We start from the raw sequence: 27,002 nt of genomic DNA, 5'->3' as shown, positions 1-27,002 counted from the left end.
AAGCAATCTGGTCAAAGGTCCACTGCCCTCTCTCCTAAATATCTTCATTCCTCCACAGACATGCCATCTGGACCAACTGCCTTTCCACTCTTCACCCTCATAACTGCTTTCACGTCCTCCATACTAATCTTCTGCACTTCCTGACTAACTTTCCTCCTCTGCCCTCCTCTCTCTCTCTCTCTCTCTCTCTCTCTCTCTCTCTCTCTCTCTCTCTCTAATTTTCTCCATTCATCAGCTCTTAAGCACTCATAAGTACTTCTTTCATTTCTGTAACAAACTGTTTTTACAATTACAAGCCCTTTTTCTTCTTTATGTCTAATTACCCTAACTTGTGCAAATGTGAAACACGGGGGGACAGGTAAAATGGAGACTTAGGATTTATTAATAATAATAATAATAATGAAATTAACCAACTTAATAATAAACTTAACATATGGGAAGTGACAGGAGGAGGAAACAGGAAACACAGAGGCAATAAGTTGACTCTAATTCAAACAAGGATCAGAACTAAATCCAAATCTTAATGAACATACATTAACATAAAATTGTCTGGGCTTCTGTAATAGTGCTTCTGACTGTCTGTCCAGTCATTAGCACTTGTATGTACAATGTCTGTCCTGATCTATCTAACAGAGAACTACACATGCAAGTTTATATCTGATCTGTGGGAATTTACAAGGTTATACACGCTGATTAACAGCGGAGTGTCACGGGTGGGGCAGCAGTCGTGTGGTGTTGTGAAGAAGGATCCAAAATGCAGGCACTTGCTGTGATGCACGGGATGACACACAGCTGAAACTAATGGGCATAATGAGACACAGACCTTCAAAGTAAAACAGGAAATTCACAGACTGTTTTACAAACACAAACTCAGAGACACGAACAGAACACCGGGAGAGGACACAGGTAGGGATAACGGAAACACTAAACACAAGAACCAAAACCCAAGGAGCTAAGAAAACAAGAATTAACCCAAAACATAAGGCAATACTAATACCAAACACAAAACACTGGGTCTAACGACCCAGGACCATGACACCAAAGTGTATTCTAAAGAAAACTACACACAGCCTCAAAAGAAAAAAAGATAAAAAAAAAAAGATTGATTTATCTGATCTCCAGCTGATGCTGTAAACGTAGGATGTTACACTGGCAATCTCGAGCACCTCTGGGTTTTGGCTTACCTATTGAGTAGAAGGTATGACAGTGTAACACAACTTGTTAGCCTGCTCCAACCTTGCCTTGCTTTATACATTTTAATGATTCAACATATCAAATAAAGGGCTTTGAATTTCAATTAAATCAATTTAGAGATTTTTAAAATGTTTAAACCATATGAAGGTTAATCATTCATGCATAATCTTTAAGTGACTTTGGATTATATGACAGCTATGAAGCCACACAGGAGTCCTTTTTTTTCTTTTTTCTTTTTTGCTGTGAAATGCATTAAAATTTCAAGAATTTCTCATCTTGCTCCTTTTTTGTTGGCATACCTACAAAGAGTTTTCAAGGTACCTGGCTGTTCGGTTGTTGTAGTCTTCTTGGAGAGTTCATCTGTGGATTTAAGATGTCTAGCCGTCTTGTCTTTCATCATGCAATCTCAGGCTGTATCCCAATTCAGGGTCTGCAGCCTTAAGTACGCAGCCTTAATGGTCCTCAAGGGCCGTGTACTCAAAGACCGCTAAGGCCGGAAGTGCGAGGCTTGTGATATGGGACAGTGTAGCCTCCGTCGCGCTGCCCAGGTTGCCTAGCAACCATGATACTAACAGCTGGAAACGTTTCATACAGCATTGTTTGACAGAAATGAAGGAGAAAATATTTTGTTCATTTGTTTGTTTCTTTCTACATGACCTTTGATCATTCTGTGTAAGATTAAGGTCAGCTATTGAATGGCGTATATTTTAAAGTAAAGGCTTTAAAACCAAGTTAGTACAAACGTCACTAATGTCACATAACTTTGCCGACATGTGACCAACAGTAATGTTTTAATGTTCTTCGTTATTAAACATTTGCACATAAATAAGTGACATAATATTCAGTACTTACTTAAAGTTTACTCTTCGGGCGCCCCTCATCCGTCGTTTTTTTTTCCGGCAAAATTATCCACACCCACCGCCGCGCTATGCATTCTGGGATATGTTGGGCCACGAAGTCTACACTGCCACAGCCTTAAAATTCAGGGAAATGAAGGACGCATTTGAGGGCCGCATTTCGAGCAGCCTTCGAATTGGGACAGCCTTCGCTGTGACGTAATCGGCCTTAAAATGCAGCCTTTAAGGCTTCAGACCCTGATCTGGGATACAGCCTCAGACAGACAGCTTGATGTTGAGATCAGTGCTCTGGGGGTCCTTGTTTAGCTTGTGTCTGAAAATAGTTCTTTATGACACTTTTTGTATCTTTATGCATGTTTTGATGCTGCAGAACCAACCACAACTTAGGAGTATTCTTCTATATTGGTAACGATAATGTATGATAGATAAGGATTTAATTAAATATCTAGAACATCATATCTGGATATAAACTATCCTTAATATTGATTGGTCGGCCTCCTGTGATCTCAAAAAACCTCACTGTAGAACTCAGACACAGTGAGGCACAAGCCAGTCTTCTTATAGAGTCGAAAGCCTCAATAAATGGGGAGGGTTGAGTCAGGAAGTGCATTTGGTGTGATATGATGGAGAGAAGGAAGGTAGATATATTGTGTGAGAAGGAGGAAGGGAATCAAGACCAGGAGCACTGGAGGTGGATTCAGGCTGCTCTGCTATGATATGGATACAGTAGGAAAAGAAATGTACTGGCATGATGTTGAAGTAAGAGCATATGAATAGTGTTGTGCAGATGAAGAGGGTGTCGGGCAGGCTCACCAGAGCTTCAAAGGGAATTTAGGGGTGATTTTGAATGTTGTCATTGTGTATGCCCCACAATTTGGATGTCAGAACAGTGAAAAGTGAGCCAGCGGCAGCTTGCCTTGTGCTGTGGTCTCTCCTCATTTTGCTGTCAAAGGCCAGAGTTTTATCAGCAATGCACGTGTGCAAAACACCAGAATAACGCCGCTGGCCTCTGGGCTCACCCAGCTCCAGTCAGAAGATGGCTGTAACGTAAAGGCTGGATGCACATACAAATTGACAGGTGAGGAGCTTCATGATAGCGCTGTCTGTGTTGAAAGGAGTGAGATCGCTGTACTTTGATACATTTATGTCTATTTTAAAGATTTGACAAACCAAGCACTGCTTGCCTTGCTTGTCCTGACAGAGCGCCACTGAAGAGCTCACAGCCTTATATTACCTTTATGGGAGGCTGTGGTCAGAGGGCCCGGTGGCGCCAGAGTCCGGCAGCCTCGCCTCTGTCAGTGCGCCCCAGGGTGGCTGTGGCTACAATGTAGCTGCCATCATGTATGTGTGGATGACTGGATGTGTAACGCGCTTTGGGGTCCTTAGAGACTAGTAAAGCGCTATATAAATACAGGCCATTTACTTACCTGATGAAGTTCTGAGAATCAAAAAAAATGAACCAACTTCAATAGTTTCTTTACTAATAAAGCAAGTTATTTGCTTATTAAAACTAAGATATGTACCATACAAATCTGGTCATTAAATAAAATGTTGCTAAAGTTGAACAATTAAGAAAATTAATTTTAAGTCTCCCTTTTATTTTCACCATGTCCATTGTATGTAAAAAAAAAAACAAACAAACAATAAATAAACAAATAAATAAAATCTTTTAAATATCCATGTGATATTTGCTACTCTTGTTGCTAAAACATGTGTAGACCCATGTAAAACTTGAAAAAGTCTGTAATTCATATATTACTTAGTCATGGAAAACATAATTTTTAACAAGATAGCAACTTAATGTAGGACAGTGTCCTGTACAATATTTTCCACAATTTAAAAATTGTATGCCTCTAAATTTAATGAAACTGGCCCTGTTTTGTCAAGCAGATATTCTGACTTTACCCTTACATCTTTAATAGCATTAATAGCTTTCATTAAGTTAACTCGATGCTTTTTCTAGACAATTTTACTTCTATACCACAATTCATTAGAGCGAAGCTCAACGTGTGTTACATTAAAGTACATATGACAGCAAGTATCAAGAGAATATATTCAATTAAATGCAACTAAAAACAATACTGACACTTAGGATCTGATACAGTTGAGTTATATAGTTATAAAACCTCCACTTGATGGTAAGCAGTAAGTAAGTAGTCAGGAAGCAGACCAGAAACATTCTGAGGAGTCAAACTATCAGATCTTTTAAGCCTATAAGTAGAATTTTGAAGTTGCACTGAAAACCAATAAACACACTGGAGATTGTCTTGATTGGTTATGCTGGTTTCTATTGGTTGTTTGGGTACAGGCGGAGGATGAGAATGTTACATTAATTCATCAAGTTAGAGATAAATTCTATCAGGTAGAGCTGAATCAGGTAGATACTGTAATCCCCCAAGTTATTTTCTTGGTATTAAATAGATATCCTGAACTGGATCAAACTCAAAATAATTCTAGGGCATATCAAAGAGGAATCAATCTGTTTTCTATTTAGTGAACACTAACCATGATATTTTTCTTAACAATGCATTCAGATAAAAAATAAATAAATACTTCTGTCAAATCTAAGGTTTTAGGTAGTCCATAAGAATATTCTGGTACTTAACAGAAATTAATTAAATACAACTTCAAATGAACAGCAACACAGTATATGACATATTACACTGTGTAATTTGTATTTATTCTACTAAAACCAAGACAGAATAGAATAGAATAGAATAGAATAGAATAGAATAGAATAGCCTCTATTGTCATTGTACAGAGTACAACGAAATTGGAGTGCCACTCCCTTGGTGCAAGATAAATAATAAATATAAATGTAAAATATAAAAAGTACAATAAAATAATCGCAAGTACTCAAACAATAGTAAGTACGATATATACAGGATAGCAGCATTAATATAATGACAGTATGAATAGCAGCATAATATAATGACAGTGACGGTATGGTATAGCTAAGCAGGTTCAATTGTTTTTGTGCTGATTTACTACGGTGATAGCTCTGGGAAAGAAGCTATCCCTGAATCTTTTTGTCCTGGTTTTATGTGACCTGTACCGTCGGCCTGACGGTAATAGTTCGAACAGTTGATTGCTGGGGTGAGAGTGGTCCTTGATGATATTGCCAGCTCTGCTGAGGTACCGAGAGTTTGCAGTGACCTCCAGGCTGGGCAGAGAGCAGCCAGTGATCTTCTGGGCTGTGTTGATGACCCTCTGCAGTACTTTCCTGTCTGCAGCTGAGCACCCTGCATACCATGTTGTTATGCCGTACGTTAGGATGCTCTCTATGGTGGCTCTGTAAAATGTCACTAGCAGCCTCTCCTCCAGGTTGTTCCTCCTGAGCACTCTCAGAAAGTGGAGACGCTGCTGGGCCTTTTTTACCACCGCCGTGGTATTTGCAGTCCAGGAGAGGTCATCAGAGATCTGCACACCCAGAAACCTCATGGAGTGTACCCTCTCCACACAGTTCCTGTGAATGTAAAGTGGGGCCGGGTCTGCTCTGCCCTTCCTGAAGTCCAAGATAGGTTCTTTAGTTTTCGTGGTGTTCAGTTGGAGGTTGTTAACTGAACACCACTCAGTCAGTCTGTTGACCTCATCTCTGTAGTCCGACTCATCCCCCCTTGAGATGAGTCCAACCACTGTGGTGTCATCCGCGAAGTTTATGATGGTGTTTGAGAGATGGGTAGGGGAGCAGTCGGATGTGTAGAGCGTAAACAGGAGGGGACTCAAAACACATCCTTGTGGAGACCCGGTGCTGAGTGTGATGGTGCTGGACCGGTGGGGGCCGAGTCTGACAGACTGTGGTCTATTTGTCAGGAAGTCCTTGATCCAGAGGCAGATGGGGGTAGAGAGTCCCAGGTGAGACAGTTTCTGGACCAGGATCTCCGGGATGATATGATTGAATGCTGAGCTGAAGTCCAGAAAGAGCATTCTCACATAGTTTCCTCGGTGCTCCAGGTGACTCAGCGCAGTGTGGAGCGCTATGGTGATAGCGTCCTCGGTGGAACGATTTGTCCTGTAGGCAAATTGGTGGGGGTCCAGAGTGGGAGGCAGACCGGCCCTGATGTGCTGACAGACCAGTCTCTCAAAGCACTTCATCACTACAGGCGTAAGTGCAACAGGCCTGTAGTCATTTGGGCTGGCCACAGCTGTCTTCTTGGTGATGGGGATGATGGTGGAGGTTTTGAGGCAGGGTGGGACGGTGTTTGATGACAAGGAAAGGTTGAAGATTTTAGTAAAGACTCCGGTCAGTTCGTCAGCACATGCTCTGAGAACCTTTCCATGTATTCCATCAGGACCTGCCGCCTTCGTGGGATTCACTGACCTTAGAACACACCTCACTTGGTGCTCCCTAAGTGTTAGTGTGCCAGTGCTGGGGGCGGGTGGAAGTGGTGTGACAGCTGAGGGCCTGGTCGTCTCAAAGCGGGCGAAGAAACGGTTTAGATCCTCAGCCAGCGAGGCATCAGTCCTAGATGTCGCCTGGTTATTGCTTCTGTAGTTGGTAATGTGATTGATCCCCTGCCACATTTTTCTGGGGTCGTTGTCAGCAAAGTGATCTTCAATCCTCCTCCTATAGGCAGCCTTACGGTGTGTTCACACCGAACGCGATGGACGCGAATAGAGCGTCAGGTTTACATGTAAAGTCAATGGAAAGGCGCGATGACGCGCGATTGCGGGTCCCGTGAAAATTCGGAAGCAGATTTGCGTCGCCAAAATGCCAAAACGCGTGAAACGCGCGTCAGTGTAGCGCGTCTGGCGCGTTTGACTCGCGAATAAAACCACGCGCGTGAGTTTTTGTGTTGCATTTTGTGCATACGCGCGTTTCGCGTCTACCGCTCGAGTTGGAAAAATCTGAACTCCAGCGTCAAATCGCGCCGCGACAACCAATCAGGAGCCTGGTGACGTGGCTGTTACCTAGGTCAAAGGGGCAGATCCAGCCAAAGCCTTTCATACTTCAATGGAGGGGAAGGCTAATCAATGCGGTAGCAAACAACTCGGAGCTGTACAACACCAGCTGCTTTCAGTACCGAGACAGGAATAAAAAGGACCGAGCTTGGAGGAAGATATGTGAAGAGATCGGGCAACCTGGTAAGTTCATTCATTTCTCTTTTGAAAGTTTTCACTGACCCGGGGAAGCCGCACAAAAGCTAGCAAGCCACCGCTATTTTCCCACTGACGTACAAATACCGTTCTGCTTTTATGCATGTTGTCATTTAGGAATATATTTTATTGTTTATTAATAAACAGCACACAGTGGTCCCGCTGTTCATCCGTCACTGCTTTGCTTTTTCGCTGATTTTTTATTGCACAGTACAGCATTGCATTCTGCAGCCTGATTGACAAATCTGCTCCGTGCCATGTCTCCTGCGCTTGCCAAATTTATCACGTTTGGTTTTGATAACCATCGCGTCCAATAGAAAAAACAGCACAAAAACACCCATAACTATGAGCCTCATTCGGAAATAGACACCTGCACCGTGAGGGAAAAAGGCGCACGAAAGTGGCGGGCAGATGAAGACAAACCGCGGCATAATAATACTTTTACGTTTTGCAATCTACAAAGGTTTGCACTTTGAGAATCAATTGTGAGAACTGTGACCAGGGGCTAGTTATTCTGAGAACCCCTGCAATAAATGAGGGACCACTGTCTACTCTACGATTATTATATCCAACCTGTTAACATTTAATACTGTATTGATAGAACCAACTGATTCTGCAGCAGAGCATCCCCAGTCCCTGAGCTCCTGCTGCTGCACCCACAGATATGTACAGCAAGCACTGATACCTTTTTAGTCGGTGGGATTCCCTTGTGATCACCTTTACTAAATATCTACAACCAATCTGATTATATCCTGTTATTGTTTTTTTTTTTTTTTCAATGTTGAAATTAAAATCTAGTAGCAGCCTTCTCATTTCTTTGTGTTTTGTGCTGTTTTACAGGCCCACAGAGGAGGACGGCTCCGAGGCAGATGAGGGACGGGTCCCAGGACGGTCCATCGGCGGTGGAGCTGGCCATCCTGGAGTCCCTGAAGAGGCCACACCAGTCTCCAATGGAGCATTTCCTCCTCAGCCTTGTTCCTGCTCTGGAGAGCAGCTGGTCCTTTTTATTCCTATCTCTCTGTAAATTCTTATATTTTATATATTTATGTTTAATGTTTTTCTGTTTGAGACTTTTAATATTATTTCAAATAAATGTTTATAATGACTAATGTCTCAGTTCTACTACACAGCAAATGTTGGCACACGACTTGACACATGTAGAATTTATTTCATATTATACTAATGACAAAATATACTAATACAGTGGGATGCAAAAGTTTGGGCAACCTTGTTAATAGACATTATTTTCCTGTATAAATCGTTGGTTGTTACAATAAAAAATGTCAGTTAAATATCATACAGGAGACACACACAGTGATATTTGAGAAGTGAAAAGAAGTTTACTGGATTTACAGAAAGTGTGCAATAATTGTTTAAACAAAATCAAGCAGGTGCATCAATTTGGGCACTACAAAAAAGAAATGAAATGAATATTTAGTGTATATCAATGTGTGCCTGGGGGGTGATCTGGCTCACCGTGGACACACCGACTCTGAAACTGAACGCGATGGTCCTGAAGGAGTCCCCGGTGACAAGGAACCTGGACAAAATTGTTCAAAATCAGTATTATGTGTACTGCAGTTACAAAATACATTATTCAAATTCCAAAATACTTTTGTGATGTCAGATATAAATCACAAAACTTAAATCTTACATAAAACATTTTGTAATTATAAGGATAATTAGAAAATGTATATTAGATAATATCTAAAACAGTTGTGTTTTGTTTTAACTTTAACATATCATAATTTGATTGGTAGCAACTTTCACAACTACAGTGAGCCAATCACTCATAATTCCTAAACATGTCAATCAGGTAGGAATGAAGTAAGACATTAATAGAAATAAAGAGTTGTGTGTTGACATCTAGCCCTTTCCTTGCTTAAATCATTAATATTTTTGAAAAATTAATCTGTGATAAGACAGCTTATCAAGATAGAACCATGTAACTAGAGATGAACCAAACTGTTCACAGTTTTATCTAACTCTGTTTTAATAAAGGCTGTGACCCCTGCTATAGAGTCTGACAGCTGCAGGGATTATATACAAATATTCAACTATCCCAGAATTAAACCAGGTCTAAATAAAAAGGAGTGAGTATCACTACAAAGGTTAACTCAGTGGTCCTAATGCTACAGTTTGATATCAGCAAACACCGAGCGCATACATTGATGTGACACCACAGCCATGCTATCATGCAAACACTGATAACAGCATAAATCGAATTAAATCGGGACTTGATGAGACCTTCTGAGTATCACTAGAAATATTATAAAGAGTCGTCTCTGTACCACAGTTTGCTTTCAGTAAACACCGACAGCATTCACTGTTAGCATAGCACACCCATGTTAGCAGTGTATAACTGGATGGATTAGCATATTAGCACAGATATCAATAAAGGACTACCGTATTAAATAGTTTTACTAACCTCAGGCAGACGGACAGGCGCTCTGCAGGTGGGATTGAGCGTCTGTAGTTGGTGTTTAAGCGGGCGATGCTGGGACCGACGAGGGAAAGCAGGTCCTCAAACTGGCCGACGGTGATAGCGCTGGAATCGGCCGTCATCCAGGCGCAGCTCCTGGAGCAAGTGGTGAAACTCACCAAACTGCTCATGCCTCTGGAGGACCTGATGGACCCAGGTACGGCGAGGACGTCTTTTACGCTGCTGCTCTGCTCTCCACAGTACATAGAGAAGGGAGACTCTCTCTTCAAGCGCTAGCTCGATAGCTGCCATCTTGCAAAGATACCAGTCTGGCACAACTCCCTCCCACATTCCTCCCACATTTCCGGTTCACGCGCGTCAAAATATCATATTTTGAGGCGCGATGGATTTTTCTTGGACACGCGTTGAGACGCGAATGTACACGCGTCAAATTAGGGGCGTTTGGGGCGTTTTATTCGCGTCCATCGCGTTCGGTGTGAACACACCGTTAGCTTTCCTGATGCCTCTACTCAGGTCTGCCCTGGCCGCCCTATACGCAGCCCTGTCCCCTGACTTGAAGGCAGTGTTGCGGCTTTTTAGGAGGGATTGCACTTCGCTATTCATCCAGGGTTTTTGATTTGGAAACACCCTGACCCTTTTGTTGACGGTGACATTGTCAACACAGTTCCTGATTTACGAGAGTACAGTGTCCGTGTACTCCTGGAGGTTGTGGCTGGAGAATAAATCCCATACAGCTGTTGAGAAGTAGTCCTGCAGTTGAGAGAGGGCTCCTTCAGGCCAGGTTTGTATTGTCTTTGTCTGGGGCTTTGTTTTTCTCAGCAGGGGGGTGTAGGTGGGGGTGAGGGACATGCAGAAGTGGTCAGATCCAGCCAGGTGGGGGAGGGGTGTCGCTCTGAAAGCATGCCTGATGTTTGAATAGACATGGTCCAAAGTGTGTTCTCCTCTCGTAGCAAAGTCCACAAATTGGACAAATTTAGGAAGCACAGTCTTTAGGCACACTTTGTTAAAGTCGCCGGCGACAATAAAAACCCCATTGGGGTGGGCAAGCTGTTGTTTGTTTATGGTGTTGAGCAAGAGGCTGAGAGCCGTGCTAACGTTAGCATCCGGCGGTATATAAACAGCTATCACAATAACTACTGTAAACTCCCTCGGGATGTAAAAAGGTCTGCACGAGACTGCCAGAATCTCCAAATCAGGAGAACAGTGCGTGTGAATGATCCTGCTGTTACATCACCACTCGTTATGCACGTAAACACATAGCCCCCCTCCTCTGCTTTTACCTGAGTTGCTGTTTCTGTCATGCCGGACAGCATGCAGCATGCAAAAGGAGTGTGGAAAAACCCAGTAATCACTGGCTTGTAGAATCACCTTAAGGAGCAATAAGAGTGATAAATGTTGTCTCAATGACTTCATCCGTTCACATTGTTGTGGAGGAATTTTGGCTCACTTATTTTTTTTTACATTTAAAACATGAATTCAGTTTTCTGAACTTTGTGGGCCTTCATTTCTACACAGCTTTATAACGTCCCACCACAACATTTCAATTGCGTTAAAGTCTTTGCCTTGACTGAACCATTGCAATGTCTTGATTCTTTTCCTTTTCAGACATTTTGTCATAGATTTCCTGATGTGCTTGGGATCATTATCTGCTTAAATGATCCAGTTTTCACAAAGATTTAGCTGTTGGACTGATGGCCTCTCTTTTGGCTCTACAATACTTTGGTATGTAGAGCAGTTCATGGTTGACCGAGTGACTGCAAGGTCCTCTGGTACTGTGATAGCACAATAAGGCCAAATCACCACTCCTTCACAACTAAGTCTTTTGGTATGAGGTATTTGTGCTAATATCCTGTCTGGTATTCACAAAATAAGGTGCTGTGCATTATTGCGAAATGCCTCCACTTTGGTCTGTTCTAGAAGTCTTGTGGTTGGTTCAGAAAAAAATGTGCAGCCTTAAGCTGTGCTGTCATATTCTTTTTAGAGAGAAGAGGGTTTCTCCTGGTAACCTTTCAAAACGATCCATATTTGTTCAGTTCTTTTGTAATTGCACTGTCATGAACTTTAACATTTAACATGTCAACTGATGCCTGTAAAGTCTGAGATGTAGCTCTTAAGTTTTTTGCAGTTTCACCGAGCATTGCGTGGTCTTTTGGGCTTGGAGTTAATATGCTGGGATATCTATAACTTGCAACATTGGCAGCTGTCTTGAAAGGCAATCCATATTCCAGCATAAAATAAATAAATAAATAAATAAATAAATAAATAAATAAATAAATAAATGAATGTAAAATACAGCACAACAAAAACAAACATTCCTGAAAGGTTTGACATCGTTTGTCTTGGATTTTTATTTTATTTATCATTTATCTTTTTTGTTCCTACCCCAAACAATCTTGTTATCATATTTAAAAATAGAAGTTTTTAAAATATATTTTAAAAATGTTATCATAAGTGTGTTCTTGTGAATACAAACCAAGTAGTAACTTTAAGTGTAGCAGAATGAGATTAACTTCTCATGTTACATTGGGCACTTCTCCAAATGTTTTAATATTTCTGCACCACCAAACACAGTGAAACAGTGTTTGAATTTAGTATATATCCCTGCTTTAGTTTTTAAATTGGCAGGAGTTACACTGTTTGTAAGTCTGGCCAAGCTCAGTTTGATCATTACTTGAAGAACATGCTGAACACACAGCTCCAAAACTTTGTACCACGCATTTAGACTATACTATGAGAAGGATGTACACATGTTAAGTAGATAACTAGTGGTTTTTATTAGTTACAGAAAAAAAATAATAATTTAGACCTCCATTCTTCATCATAACATTAGAGTTCAACATCAATTTGAGCAGTAGCATTTGGCAAAATGACCCCCCAAAATGTTGAAAATATAATAATATGTGTGTGATTGTGACTTTTATAAATGCTTGGATATATAAGTATTAAAAACAATTTATAATCACACACACACACACACACACACACACACACACACACACACACACACACACACACACACACACACACACATTATTTTATTCTAATATCGCATTCCTATAATAATGATAATAATGATATGTTTTTTCATTCTGTCCTTTGAGGACTGTCTTTTGCCAGGCAGCAAGAAAAAAACAGTGAGAATGTAGGACTCCCGCTGCTCTGTCTTCCTCTGCTGCATCTCTGAAGCCTTTTGCCTTTTGTCTCTTGTGAATTCTCCATTTTGAACTTGCCCATTGTAGTCTGAAAAGCATCCTGAACCCAGCTACTCCATCTGAATACAGTTATGCTATTGTGCATGGTGGGAAAAGGGGAGCAAAGGAAAGGAGAAAGACAACAGTATAAAAGCATAAAGCATAGCAAACTTGGCTCTTGGCTCTCTGGCCTACCCATAATAGTTTTCATATCATATTACATGAAGAGGGAAATGTAGGCTGACAACACTCACTGCACAGGAGAACAATCTTCTAACGTACATGCACTCTTTGGAAATGATTCTATTTAGCTTTTTTGAAGGGAGATACTATTGTGCTGACAGAGTGGATGACCTCAGTTGCTGCTGTAGGCTGCAAAAAGATTCACACAGGGGTGTCCCCTGTGTGAAATCTGGCATCCTAACAGCTCTCTGTGCTAATGAACACAGTTTTAAACCACACAACACATGACAGTACCTACTAGTGGCCTGCTCCCCACAGAGTCAACGTTTCATTGCCAAGTTATGGGACGTTTTTGGCAGACTTTAGCTGAAATAACTGCTCAAAAGGTCAAAGAAAATCTTGGCCTCTGTAGCTATTTTATGATCATTTTCATCTAAATGGTGCAGGGGGTAATGAGCAAATTAAAATTTATTTGTACATTAATTCTAAGGCATTATTTTAATTACCATAAACAAACAAGGCTATTACCAAGAAGGTTGGCAGCCTTTGGATGCATGCTTGTCACTGGGTTAAATATAAGGAGATCTGCTGGACTTTTTCACTGTTCAAAACAGGATAGGGGTGTTTCATTCACTGACTGTGGAGAAAATAAGAAATCCTATATGGTTACCAGATGTTAGAACACATATGATCAAATAAATGAGTTGTATAGCCCTCTGAACTAATTTTCATACAAAATGTAATTCTGTTGGACATTTGCTTTGATCTGCAAAAGCTTCATATTTGCAAAACGTCATATCAACTTTAAATCATAAATCATGTCATATCACTTTAAATACATTTTTTCACATGCCGTCTGTGGATTTTGACTTCCATCGCTTACATTCAAACCTAAGCGTTTAAAGAGACTCCTCCAACTTGTATGTCTGATTGAAATCTCACTCCAGTTATGATTTCATTAAAGTGAAAGACAAACTCTAACAATGATTAAATCCAAGGTCTGTTCATAAAGAACAGACTGGCGCTTCAATATGTGCCATTTCCAGAAGGTTCACTCTGTCTCCCAGCACAGTCTAAAGAACATGATGGAGGAGATACCAGGAGACAGGCAGTTACTCTAGGAGAGCTGGGCAGGGCTGTAGAACACTGTGATATATCTTCTTATTTTCTAATGCCTTGGCCAATGCGGGGGACTTAGAACAGAGTTTAAGGAAACTTTTTACTAGCTCCTTTAGTGCATCAGCAGGAAAATCCTTCACAGAGATCTTGAAGACGGGACCACCATACGTTTGGCATGATAAAACAGACAACTTCAACAAATACAGACCGCACAAGCATTTTTAATTAGCGTATGTAGGAAATCATTTAGTTTAAGCGTTTGTTTTGCTAACACACAAATTTAATTTTTCATTACTCTTTTAATCCCCTTTGGGTAATCAATTCAGCTTTGACTTTTTTAATGTACTTTTTAAATGTGTTGCTTTGTTTCTGTTTCTTTCCTGAGCTCATTAAAAGCTCAGTCTTCAGCTCCAGCAGTACTATTATTTATGATTATCACACTGATGAGGTACATTTTTCTAAAAATCTTCTCTGATTGAATGCATGGGTGCATCACAAAATGAAAATGATAAAGAACTTAACTACTACACAACTACGAAGGAACTTAGCTATACTCACCAAATATGTCAACTGGATACAGGCTCCAAAACCATATGTAGATGGTTTATTTGAGCATTTTATAGCTGCGTAGGAAGATTGAATTGCTTCTGGAGCCAAGTGGTAAGTGACCACTTTGATGGACATTAACCACATTGAAGCAAGATTTTAAGAGAAATGTTGACCATGTCCAACAGTGAATTTTCAAAAGGATTAATATAGAATATTTAACCACAGCTGCTTTCATTTATGTCACAGCATGTGATAAACCATTTATACAAGCAGGGATGATTCCTCACTGTGCTTGATTTCAACACACGCAGGTCAGGCTGATTTACAGACCCTACAGCAGGTTTTACAATTTAAGATGTTGCACAAGTTCATCATACAATGTTGTGACCAAAAACTACAGATTCCATCATGCTACAAATTCAAATCACTTTTTTTCACAAAGGATGAGTCATAAAATTTATGACATACTAGGCCTAATCTAATTCAATGAAAATCGCTCATAATAGTACAATAAAGCACTTGGATTTTTGGTAAGTTCCACTTAATGATAGGTTAAAGGTACTGTATCTTTTAAAGGTTTGGGTTTTCCAGGGTCAAAAGTGTCTCATTTTAATAATTATAAATTCTTATTAAATGAAATAAATATGGAAATGTAGATGAAGTGCAGTGCTAAGAGGCTATTGCTCACTTGAAACTGAAGTGGCCACACTGCAGAAGATAACTCAATTGCATGAATGTCTCATTTTGCCTTCACATGCACACTTACTCACCTATGCAGACACAATCCCCTTTCTATCTCTCATCAGAGGTCAGAGCTCAGACCCACCACTTCATACCTCATCCGCAGACAATTCATCATTTCTCAGAATCTATCCTGCAGTCTATGTACCCTGTACGCCTCTGACTTCTGCTATAACTCTGAATTATGCCATATTCAAAAGTTTACAGACAACACGGCCATTATGGGGTGTATCTGGGATGACCAGGAAAAGGAGTACAGGAGTCTGGTGAGGGATATAGCTAAGCAGGTCACATTCTGTGGCTCAGTCTTTCACCAAAGAAGCGATTCTCTTACCAGACCATCTAACTGCACATGTGCCAAGGCGTAACAAAAAAACTTGGCTTTTTGAAAATGGACATATAAAATCTGCACTGGTACTCAGACAAAGTAATGCAGGCAGTAAGGACTGTCTTCCAGCCAGTTGTTGAAGGATGCAGGTAAGCTTTAGATCCTTTTTTATAAAAAGATTTTTTTTTGTTACTTGGATTATTATACTATTAAAGGTCAACTTTGGGTATTTCCAAAAAGGATCTGGGAGCACTGATCAGATGACTGGATTGATATCTTTTAGAGTTAACAAAAATTAAGCCTTTTAATGTACTGTATTGTATTGCAGTCTGTTAGCCTTAACAAAAATTTCATATACACTGTTTTCTTCCTCCCCTAGGCTACAGATTTTGCTGGCATGCCACACCAAACTAGTTGAGCCATCACTCACTTCCAAACAGACTTTGAATGAAGACCTTGTGACTTCATCAGAAGTCAATTTATGTCAGACCTGACAAGGTGATTTTATGTGAGGACAATGAATCAGTAAGTAATCCTGAGCATTTCAGCAAATGTATGCATGTTCATAAAATGAGAGTGAAAAAGGCAAAGATGGATTTTAAACTCCCTTAAACATTGTCACTTGTATTATGTTTTAATACATAATACATAAACATATTACTAATATTTACTATGCCATTTTCTTGTCAGTATAATGAAATGTATTATCTGTTTTAATTTACAGGCTTATTCTGATGGAGAGAGTAGCCATACAAGCAGGCAGGATTTCACAGAAACGTTGAATTCTGACAAATGCGGTAAATATTCCTATCTAAAAGTAGCTCCAAATAAACTGGAAATTAAGTTGATTCAGTGTCAGTTATTTAGTCATCTTAGGCATTGTGTCTTTAGTTAAGTGTCAAGTCTTTGTTAAAATCATATTTAAATTTAGTTTAATATTTTGAGCAGAAAGAAATGTACCCCTAAATACATGAAAAGTAAAAGCTATATATGTGATTTGATGTTATTCAAAAGTTAAACTGCTGTTCTTTGTGTTCTCACAGGTGAAATTTCTAAAGACGTTACCTCAGCCATTCCCATTGTTAACACACAGTCCATGTCTGTTGATGATGAGGTCATCTGTTGCGTTGCTACTGCCACTGTCAGTGACAACACACCTGGCGTATCAGTGGGTTCTTCTGCCAGTGTTACTGGTGACACACGTGTCTTCTCTAGTAACACCTCCAGTGTGTCCAATGGACCTACCCAGCCAAGTTTATCCAGCACATCCTACAGGTATGTGTTTTGTAGATGTTTGTATCTTTTAATCTTTTGAGCTATATTGTGCAAAAGTCATGAGCCACCCCTCCTTTCTTTGTATTTTGCTGGAAAAATAGGAAAGAAGCGCAGTGATTTACTGAAGTCTACAAAATTATGTCTACAAACAGACATGGAAGCGCAGTATATTAGAGTAGAACAAAACTTGTACATTTTTAATGAGCTTAAAATTAAAAATGTGATATGAGCTACTTTAGTCTTCAACACAGCTTGAACTCTCTTAACCATCGTTCATGATGGCGATGTCTTCTTTTTATTGAATTTCTTTAAGCGTGGTTCAGCAATAGTTCTCCAGGCTTTTTGTTCTGTTCTCTGTCAAGATGATCCCACACAACTTTAATAATGCTGAGGCCAATCTATGTATTGTGATAATGTAATTATGTCAACATCATTTATATGTAATTTAACTAAATAATTTACAAAACATTCTGGCTTTGCAGTACATATCTTGGCCTGTTTGAGGAAGAATACCTGTCAAATGACCCCGACCTCCAAGAAGCCATTTCAAGGTCTTTAGACGTGCAAGTAAAAGGTCAGTACAACAAAAACTTTTACTTGTCATGTTGAAAGGTCAACATATTAACCATTATTTTATGTTTGTTGCAGAAAAGGAGTCACCTACTATCTAGTTTTGGATCAGTTTGAATAAGCAAACTACAAACTGCAACCTACGATTTCTGTTGTCGTTTGAAGATTACCAAGGCTATCAGATTAATTATATTTTACTTGATATATGTTTTGGTTTATTTTTAGTGGCTTTAGTGAAATGTTAGATACAAAGGTTTGAATCTGTAAAAAGAATAAAGAAAAGAATATCTGGTCATTAAACTTCTGTGCTAATACTCTTATTTTATAACTCTGACCACCTGCAGCCTCTATGATAGTCATTACTATGCTGTCATAGTTTTGATTTCGGGCTGCTGTAGCATTGTCCTCTCTTATTTGCAACCCTGTCCTTATTTTAACTCCATCTGGTTTTTGGCTTTGACTGATTGGAGATAATGAATTGTATTATTTTTGCACCACACGTTGGCTAGCTTGACATCATAAGTGATGTGATAACACAACTGCAAGCAGTGTCATCATGCTGGTAGAAACTTGCCTTTTTTTAAAATTATGTAGCAGTTATTTATATACTTAGCAAACACATGTCCACACAACAAAGGTATTTTCCCTATTTACATTTCCATGCTGTGAATAAATAGTATAGAGTATTTTGTTGTTTATGTATATTTGTTGTTTATGTATAATTAAGCATTTTCTGCTCTGGGAGGTTAAAAAATTGAAGCTTGATGAGCTGTTCACAAAAAATGGAATGACCAGTGTTGTGGCTATTGTGCTTTTTTCATAAAATATAATAAAAAAAAAAAACCCTGCTGCTGTGGAGTTGGGGCGGTCTGCTTCTTTCCACCCCAGGGAAGAGGGTAACACTACCTGGGTCTGGGTGCAGTTTTCCCCTCCAGGGGCAAGGGTACCTACACCTGGAGTATAGAGTACGCTTGGGGAGTGTGATTGTGTGCACAGTGTCTCTTTATGTCTGTCTCCACGTTGGGTGAGTGTTGAGTAATTGCATATGAGAGCATGAGGGTGGGAATGGATGTTTGTATCTGTGTGTGCCTGTTTGTTTGTGTCTATATGTCAGGTTGGGTATCAGACGCCACCTCTCTGGGGACATCTCAGGCCCTACAAGGTTTGGAGGCCTATCTCCCCCCACCACTTCCCCTGCCAGTGGCAGACGCCCTCAGATGTCGGTGCATTGGTGGTTCTTTGTGTCCGGGGGGTGGGCGTCCAGGTACCCACCGGCTCACTCCTTGGTGGCTGCTTGTCGGGGCCTGGAGCCTGGGGCTCGCTCGGGCCCCTTCGGGGGTGGGGTGCCTACGGCCTGAGGCTCGGTCACTCAGGCACGGCTGGCTGCCGGTGGAGCTCACGGGCACGTCACTGCAACCCCCCCTGGCTTCTGCTCGGTGGCTGCTGAGTGAGCCCTCATCTGGGACTCTCCTCAGCTCTTTCTGGGACAGTGGCGCAGCTGCCCCTCTGTTGGTCTTCCTTGGTCTCTTGTGCTCTGGGGGCCTCTGGATGTCTGGGGCCTGGATCTCCTCCATACCTGCTTCATGCCCTGGAGGACGGGGCTGTGGCAGCCCAAACACCCTCTAGCAGATCATTACATGAAGGAACCTTTTAAATACAAGCGCGTCCATGCTCACAGGTGTACACACGGGTGCTCACACACACAAACTACACCCTTTTTGGCTCCTACCTCAAAGAACACTGCACGCTGTAAATCTTACGTGCTGCATAATAATATTCAATATTTAATATTTACTGCTATACATATAGTGTATCGCGTTGTGTTTATTATAGTGCTGCTTTTGTTTGCTTGTTTTCTCTTTTTTTTTCTGAACAGATGATCCAGGTGATATATATATAAAAATATGGGGGGCTTTTTGCGCCCCCCCCCCCCCCTTTCTTTGCCCTTTTCTTTGGCCTTCATCACTATTCCTCTTCCCCGCTGTCTTTGTTTCCTTCCCTCCCCCCAGTCATGTCTATCCCGTCTGTAACAACTGAAAATAAAATAAAAATAAATAAATAATAACAACAAAGGTCAATCAAATGGACCAATACGGCAAGGCAGGGATGGTCCACTTGGTAAAGTAATTCCTTTGGGCTTCTCTCTTTGCCTTTAGACAATAATTCTGATGGCAAAAGAACCAAACGGGGCAGGCGGCCAAAAGAAGAAAAAGGAAGCTGCTGTTAATCCATTGAATTTTTTGTTGAACATTATGTAATATGAACACATCATGTACTACAGACATAAGTTACATTTGTTCATTCAACAAGATTATCATTGGTGTAACAAAGTAATATTTTACTAGTTCATGTAACAAGTTTGACGTTTGATGTGCCAAAGTGTTTAAACAATATAACATCAATTTAAATGAATTTGGTACAAACATGTTGATTGAATAAAAGTCAAATTAATTGAAAAAAAAAAGAAAAATTAAAAAAACACTTAGATATTATTATTATTATTATTATTGGTTCACTTAAGCAGACTCATAGGTGAGATTTTAACTCAAAAAACCACAGAAACGAAACTACAGAAATACAAAATCAACCTTGAATAATAAACCATAATGAAAAAATGACATTGAAACACAAGAAGCTCAAAATGCTGGGTCAATGAGGAGAATGCATCTACCACCACCTGTTTGGGGTAACGGGGAAGAGAGGGGAGCAAAGAGATACAGGATAAAACGATAGGTGAAAGCACCAGAGTTTAATAATTGCTAAAAATAAATATTATTAGTCCTTTTTGTTCAATGTTCACATTGAAGGACCCTGATAAAAGGAGATAAATAACTCTAAGATTCCCCACAGTATTACTGGAGGCCAAATTAATATTATCTATAGTAAATATCTGGTTTGACATCATGTTCCTATTATTACAATAACCTAGGAAGACTATAACCTCCATTTTGTCTGACTTTAAAAGTAAGAAATTAGAGGTCAGCCAGGCCTTTGTATCTTCATAAATGTCCTTTGACTGTTTGATTAGTATGATCTGGCTTCATGAATAAATAAAGCTGGTATCATCTGCATAGCACTGCATGCATTGTCTTCTAATAATATTTCCAGGGGGAAGCATTCATTAAGTAACAATTATTGGTCTCTGTATGAAAACCTGTGGACTCTGTGACCAGAGATGGGCATAACACGTTACTGTAATCCGATTACTTTTTTCAAGTAACTAGTAAAGTAAGGGATTACTATTGCAAAAACGGTAATTAGATTACCGTTACTTTCCCGTAGGAGAGAGTATGAGCGTGCAGCGTTTAAAGCGTGGAAGTACTGACCTTACTTTGAGTTTGATTCCATAAAAAGTGACAAAAACATTAGTGTCCGTTGTGCGTGGGAAGAAAACTTCTTTTTGCAGCAAAAAACCCCTAAACAAGCTCAGAGTGCACTACGACGTAATCGGAAATTCACAGAGAAACTCGCGGATTCTTCCACTGACTGCAGCGGCACACCTGCACCAGGGTAAACCTCTGCCTACGCCACTCCTGCTTTACAGGTGAAAATAGAGCAACAGGACTGCGAGTCTTTGACTTTATTTATTTTCTGCTGTGTTTTACTTGCATCTATTTGAAAGAGTGAGTGTAACAAAAAAAAAAATTATGTGCTGGAATGTGCAGAAAATAGGTTTAAATATTAAACAAATTTCTTCCAGTCAGAGAATGTTGCATATAATTTAATGTTTGCTTGATGCATAAAGTTAAAAGATTAAAACTAATAAAACAAGTTTTAAAAAGAGACTTTTCCATTTGATTACATTTTGTATGATGGATTATGCAGAAAAAGTAGAATTGGGCTGAGAGATCTATCGCTCTATCACCTATTCAGGTTGTAAATCGTGTTTTTAAAAAGTAACTAAGTAATTAATTACTTTTGAAAATAAGTAATCAGTAAAGTAACGGGATTACGTTTTGGGGAAGTAATCAGTAATTAGTTACTGATTACTTTTTTCAAGTAACTTGACCAACACTGTCTGTGACTAACTTTTGTGTGAAGAAGACTACAAATTGGATGTAATCACATAGTTGGAATTCAAACAACTGTAGCACAGTTTCTTTAATACTAACATTGTGTTCTTATCTCTGAAATCTCTAAAAATCAAATGCTGCACTGAAGTCGAGTAGGACAAGCAGAAGGTGTCTCCAGTGTCAGAGGCCATAAGAAGATCCTTTGTTACGTTTATTAGTGCTGTTTCTGAATCCTGACTGAAACTCTTCAAATAAACCATTCCTTTGCAAATGATCTGTGTATATTTGTCAGACGTGTGCAATGAACATGAAAACAAGCATCCGTATAGACATGACTTTAAAACAATACAACATTTTATATTGACAATGAACAAAAATTACAAACTTTAAAACAGATCTACTATAAGACAGCTAAAACACTGAGTTTTATTGGGCTTTTGTTATTATAATCACGGTTCAGATTTCTTGTACCAGTAGTAGAAGAAAAAGGTTTTGATTATTTTACCTCTTAAGAACCAAACAGAAGACAGTCAAGGCAGCTACTAACTGGTGAACATAGGAGAAGAACTAACCCTTTTTCTCAGGAGTACTTTAATGGACTTTCATGCATGCACCATGTGTCCTGAAACACAACTCAAAATAGATTGTAAACGTGCTTAAGATGGTCCTAGACATAAAACTTAGGCTACGTTCACACTGCAGGCGAAAGCGCATCAAATCCGACTTTTTTGACCCTATGCGACCCACATCCGATCATGGTATGACAGTGTGAACGGCACAAATCCGATATTTTCAAAACCGATCTGGGTCACTCTCGTATGTGGTACTGAATCCAATACATATCTGATGTTTTAGAAAGCGACTGCTGTTTGAATGGTCATGTCGCATTAAATCCGTCTTTTACGTCACTGACACAAGACAGATGCCAACTATCAGCGCCGGAGAAGCGCTGGAGAAGACATGGCGAACGCTTCCTGGCCATCCAGTGTAGAGGTCAGTGAAACTGTTGGGAAGACAACGTCGGAGAAACGTGAACATTTTATTTGTACTGTATAATCTGCAGATTCTGATAGAAATCTGCAGCTATCCTTGGAAGCACCGCTCCTCTAAAACAGCAATAAGGATCATTATTAGGCCAAATGTAAATAACAAAATAACTTTATAACTTAAAGCAAAATTGGGAAACGTAAAGTCCGAAACAAGTCTTTACATTAAGGGCCATAAGTCAAACAATATTGTTTGCTCTGGGTCTAAACAGAGCGCGTTGTGTGTGACGTCTTGTTTTGCGCATGCGGGCCGCTTTGAGGGTTAACACTAGAGCGCGTTTGCTGTCACATTTTATTTGTAGTGTGAACAAGAAGACAAAAATATCGGATTTGATCAAAAATTCGGAATTGAGCATTAAGACCTGCAGTGTGAACGTAGCCTTAGAGTACTTCAGAATGTTTGGACTTTAAATATTGATTTGGTAAAAATTACACATTTTTACTAATAAAGGACGACTTTGCAAAAGTTGAAAAAAACTGAAAGTTGACTTGTGTTATTTTTCTCTCTCATTTCATTCACTTCCCATGTCATAACTGTGATTGTTTTAAGAAAGTGTGCTTCCTGCAGTCATACCAGAAGATGAAAAGTTTCATCGAGGGAGTAAAAGGGAAGGAACATGTGAGGAACAGAGCTGGAGCACAGCTCAGATCCCTTTTCAGTGTCACCTCAACATACCACACAAACACCACTGCATAGTCTCTCTGGCATTCATCTTCCAAGTCCAAAGGTGTATTTTAGTCATATTTGTCTTTCATGTGAGAAATATTTTAATCCTGACAAAGTGTGAGGGGGAAAAATAGTGTCTGTATCTACACGATAATAAGTTCCGTACCTATTACGGAACTGAAGTTAATCTCTACATAGACTAAGGGAGAGTGTGGGTTGGGTACCAGTTTTTGTTCCTCACCTGCAGCAAATAGCTCTTGCAGTCACACTTTCCTACCATCCATGAAAATATCAGTACAATTCTTAATGTTTTGGTGTGAAGCCCATGTTTACACGTTATAAATCTGCCTAGAATGCATGAAATGTTGTGTCACTGCAGGGGTGGATCTAGAGAAATGTTCTTAGGGTGGCAAAATCAGAGCCATTTCTTTACACATATGCAGGTGTTGCATTCATGTATATAGTTAAAATACATCAAATGCTGTAAGTATACACATGTTTCATATAAACATAGTCTACATAGATAAAAAAAATGTCTAACTTAGGTTTTACACTCGTTTTATTAGAAACGATCAAATTGTTACAAGCTTAAATTTAAACAAAATGTCAGAAATCGACACTGTCATAAAAATAGAAACCCAAACTTTTCTGGATTGTTCTGGATTTCTGGATTGTTATGTTATTAACCCAAGATGGGTTAATAACATTCTTTTCACTTTTTGGGTGAAGCTATTGTTAAAAATGACCATTTCTACAACTCTTGTGGGACTAGAGATGTAGTCCCACAAGAGTTGTAGGAATGTTGGGATGTCATTTTTGTCTTCTTTAGAAAAGTCTACAAGCTTGTTCATTGTTGCTGCAGGTCATCACATCTACATCTAGCCAACCTAACAGTCTGCCAGGTTTCTTCTGCAAGTTTCAGCTCTCTCACCTCTATATGTTTTTTTCCCTTCTGCTTATTTCTTTTGCTACTATCTTTGTGTTACCTCCTTCGGCCCTCCTGAGATTTATAATAAAATCTTTCACTGCTCACTGGAAGCACTCCAATCTATTCTCTCCTTGTACTTGACCCAAGAGAGAAGGGAAAAAAAAGCTTCTATTATGTTCAGGGCTTTTTTCTAAGCCCTGCTGCCGTTTCATTCTTCTGTAGACGCAGCTATTCAATTTTATTTCATCCTATCTTCAGTATAGTTGAGCCGATGAGCATGAGGTCCCTCATATTGATCTTTAAATGGATGATGAAAAAAGGCCACTGCCTGTTGGTCAATTGGCCAGCCCTGGCTCTATTGGCAGTGTCGGCTCCGATTTCAGTCCAGAGCCTGGAAATGTAATCCACTTTTGGTGCCTCTTGTCAGCAGGAGTTGTGGGGGCAAGCTTGGAGTAGAACTGGAGTTCTGTGATTTTCATAGTATCTATGCAATGTTAAAAAGAAACCTCCACTCTAGGTCTGGCACAAATACTCATTTACAATTAATTCAATTAAATTCAGTTCATAAGTATATTTGCAAAGTAGTGTCCATTTTCACACTAGCCACCATCACAACATAACAATGTCTGTCTATTCTGGGACAAAGTCAACAAGACTTTGCCTTTTTGAATGATCTTATAATCATACATGTTTGACCCCATAGAAGTTAACTTAAGTCCAAAATTAATCAGAAGCATCTTTGCATCATATATACAGTTGTGGTCATAGGTTTACACGCAGACATCATGAATATGAATGTCATGAAAGTTTTGGGCTTTTAATGAAAAATGTTCTTTTTCCAGGATGGAATTATAAAACATACATATACCAAAAAAATCCCCACTTGGCTGCCGGTGATCTGTATCCTTCAAGATCAGGTCTTTGCTGTTCCTAGGACTGCACTGGGATCTGCCACCAGTTTTGAGGTTACTTCCCTGAGTGCTCCCATTACCATGGGGAACACTGTCGCCTTCAACCTTCACAGAGTCTCCTCTCTCAACCCTTTGTGCATCTCAAGTTTCTTTATTGCCAAGAAGCATTGTTACGACATTGACTTCGCCATAATGAAAAACACAGAAATAAAGACTAAGAACTGATCCAGCGGCTGGTCTTCTGTAATGTAATAGTTATTTCCTGTGGTGACCATATTAAAAAATGATAACAAATTATCATTTGCAGGCTCATTTGGAATTTGTATCCAGTTTTGAAAGATTTTCCCGTTATCTGCTTTACTAGCATGACCTCTCCAACTTTCCGAATGTCATATTTGCCGCCACTGGTGCCTGATGTGTTCTGTGCACAGGTTCTGCTCTCCTCACCTCTCAGTTTCCATGAATACAAATGGGAGTTTGGGAGGTCCCAGAAAAGGGGCCTGCTACAAAATGTAAAAAGAAAACTACTGAAGTTGGAAATTGTACACCTTATTTTAATATTATTGTCCTCAATGAGGTAAAGTTCTAGTTCCAAAGAGGCTACGTTAAGTTTAAATAACGACAGGTATATTTATTGTCATAATCAATGGGCAGGCTGGACTCAGATTCAGTTTATTTATGGTGCACATGAAAAGGTAACTATTTAAAAAGTCCTCAGGCAGGGAAAATCCACAGTCTCAATTTACAAAGTCCTTAGGGGAAGGCAGTCTGATAGTAAAATCCAGAATCTCCACTACAGGAACAGAATCTCATCCACTGCTCCCTCTCACACAATTACTTTCACAGAGATTAACGCCAGGGCTTCTGCATGGAGGAGAAGATACGTAAGTGATCAACAAGCTAACAACAGGAAACAGACTTTAAGGTCAGAGAGGATTTCACTGCCACAGTTAATTTGATGCTCAGGTGAAAACTGAAGGTTTGCTACAAGCATACGTATCAGCCAGCTGATCAGCAGATGACAAACAGGTGAGGTTGATTGCTTCAGATGTGTACAGGAGGAGGACGGGAATCACACCTGGAAAGATCACACCCCTGGATGGTGAGCCATGTTGTGTTTACATCCAACAGCTAGAAACAAAAAACCTAAAAATACAATTTAAAACTGGTCGTTTTTAAGTTATGTGTTATGTTTAGCCACGACACCAGTTCATCCCCTGGGTTAGCGACCTTGTTTATGCTTGAATAAGGATGCACTTACAACACAGCTTTAAGCGGCTTAACAAACAACAACAACAAGAAACATTCCCTTGAAAACAACCAGGTACAAGGATTGGATTGAAAAAGAGTGAAAAAGCAGCCGATGTCCAAAAAGAAGCTTTGAAAGACCTTCAAAAAGGCTAAAGAACTACTGCTCAAAATCATCTAAAAGAAATTACAAGTCTGACAGCTTGTAGACAAAATATATAATAACACATTAATTGCATAATTTTCAGTTGAGACTGTTTTCAATTAAGCTGGGGTGGCTGTAGCTCAGGTGGCAGAGCAGGTCAGTCACTAATCAGAAGGTCGGTGGTTCGATCCCAGGCTGCCTCCTGGCTGCATGCCAAATATCCTTGGACAAGATACTAACCCCATGTTACCTACTGGTAGTGGTCAGAGGGCCCGGTGGCGCCAGTGTCCGGCAGCCTCGCCTCTGTCAGTGCGCCCCAGGGCAGCTGTGGCTACAATGTAGCTTGCCGTCACCAGTGTGTGAATGTGTGTGTGAATGGGTGAATGACTGAATGTAGTGTAAAGCGCTTTGGGGTCCTTAGGGACTGAGTAAAGCGCTATACAAATGCAGGCCATTTACCATTTAAGCTAAAACCCAGAGTAGACAATCCGAACCGA

The 27,002-nt window shown here is 39.9% G+C and overlaps 1 long non-coding RNA gene across 1 annotated transcript; it reads left to right on the top strand.

Moving 5' to 3' along the window:
- The first annotated feature begins 6,771 nt into the window (after nt 1-6,771).
- Nucleotides 6,772-8,257, top strand: LOC146554221 (uncharacterized). Its single transcript, XR_014889620.1, has 2 exons — nt 6,772-7,136; nt 7,989-8,257. It is a non-coding gene; the product is annotated as an uncharacterized LOC146554221 (long non-coding RNA).
- Nucleotides 8,258-27,002: the final 18,745 nt, after the last annotated feature.

This window comes from Mchenga conophoros, linkage group LG18, assembly GCF_057382185.1.
Source record: "Mchenga conophoros isolate Kocher_MC1m ecotype Shallow Benthic linkage group LG18, M_conophoros_male_GT1.1, whole genome shotgun sequence".
In the NCBI taxonomy this organism is placed as follows: domain Eukaryota; kingdom Metazoa; phylum Chordata; class Actinopteri; order Cichliformes; family Cichlidae; genus Mchenga; species Mchenga conophoros.
Note: the sequence above shows the minus strand (reverse complement) of the source record. Positions and strands in the feature narration are given on the sequence as shown.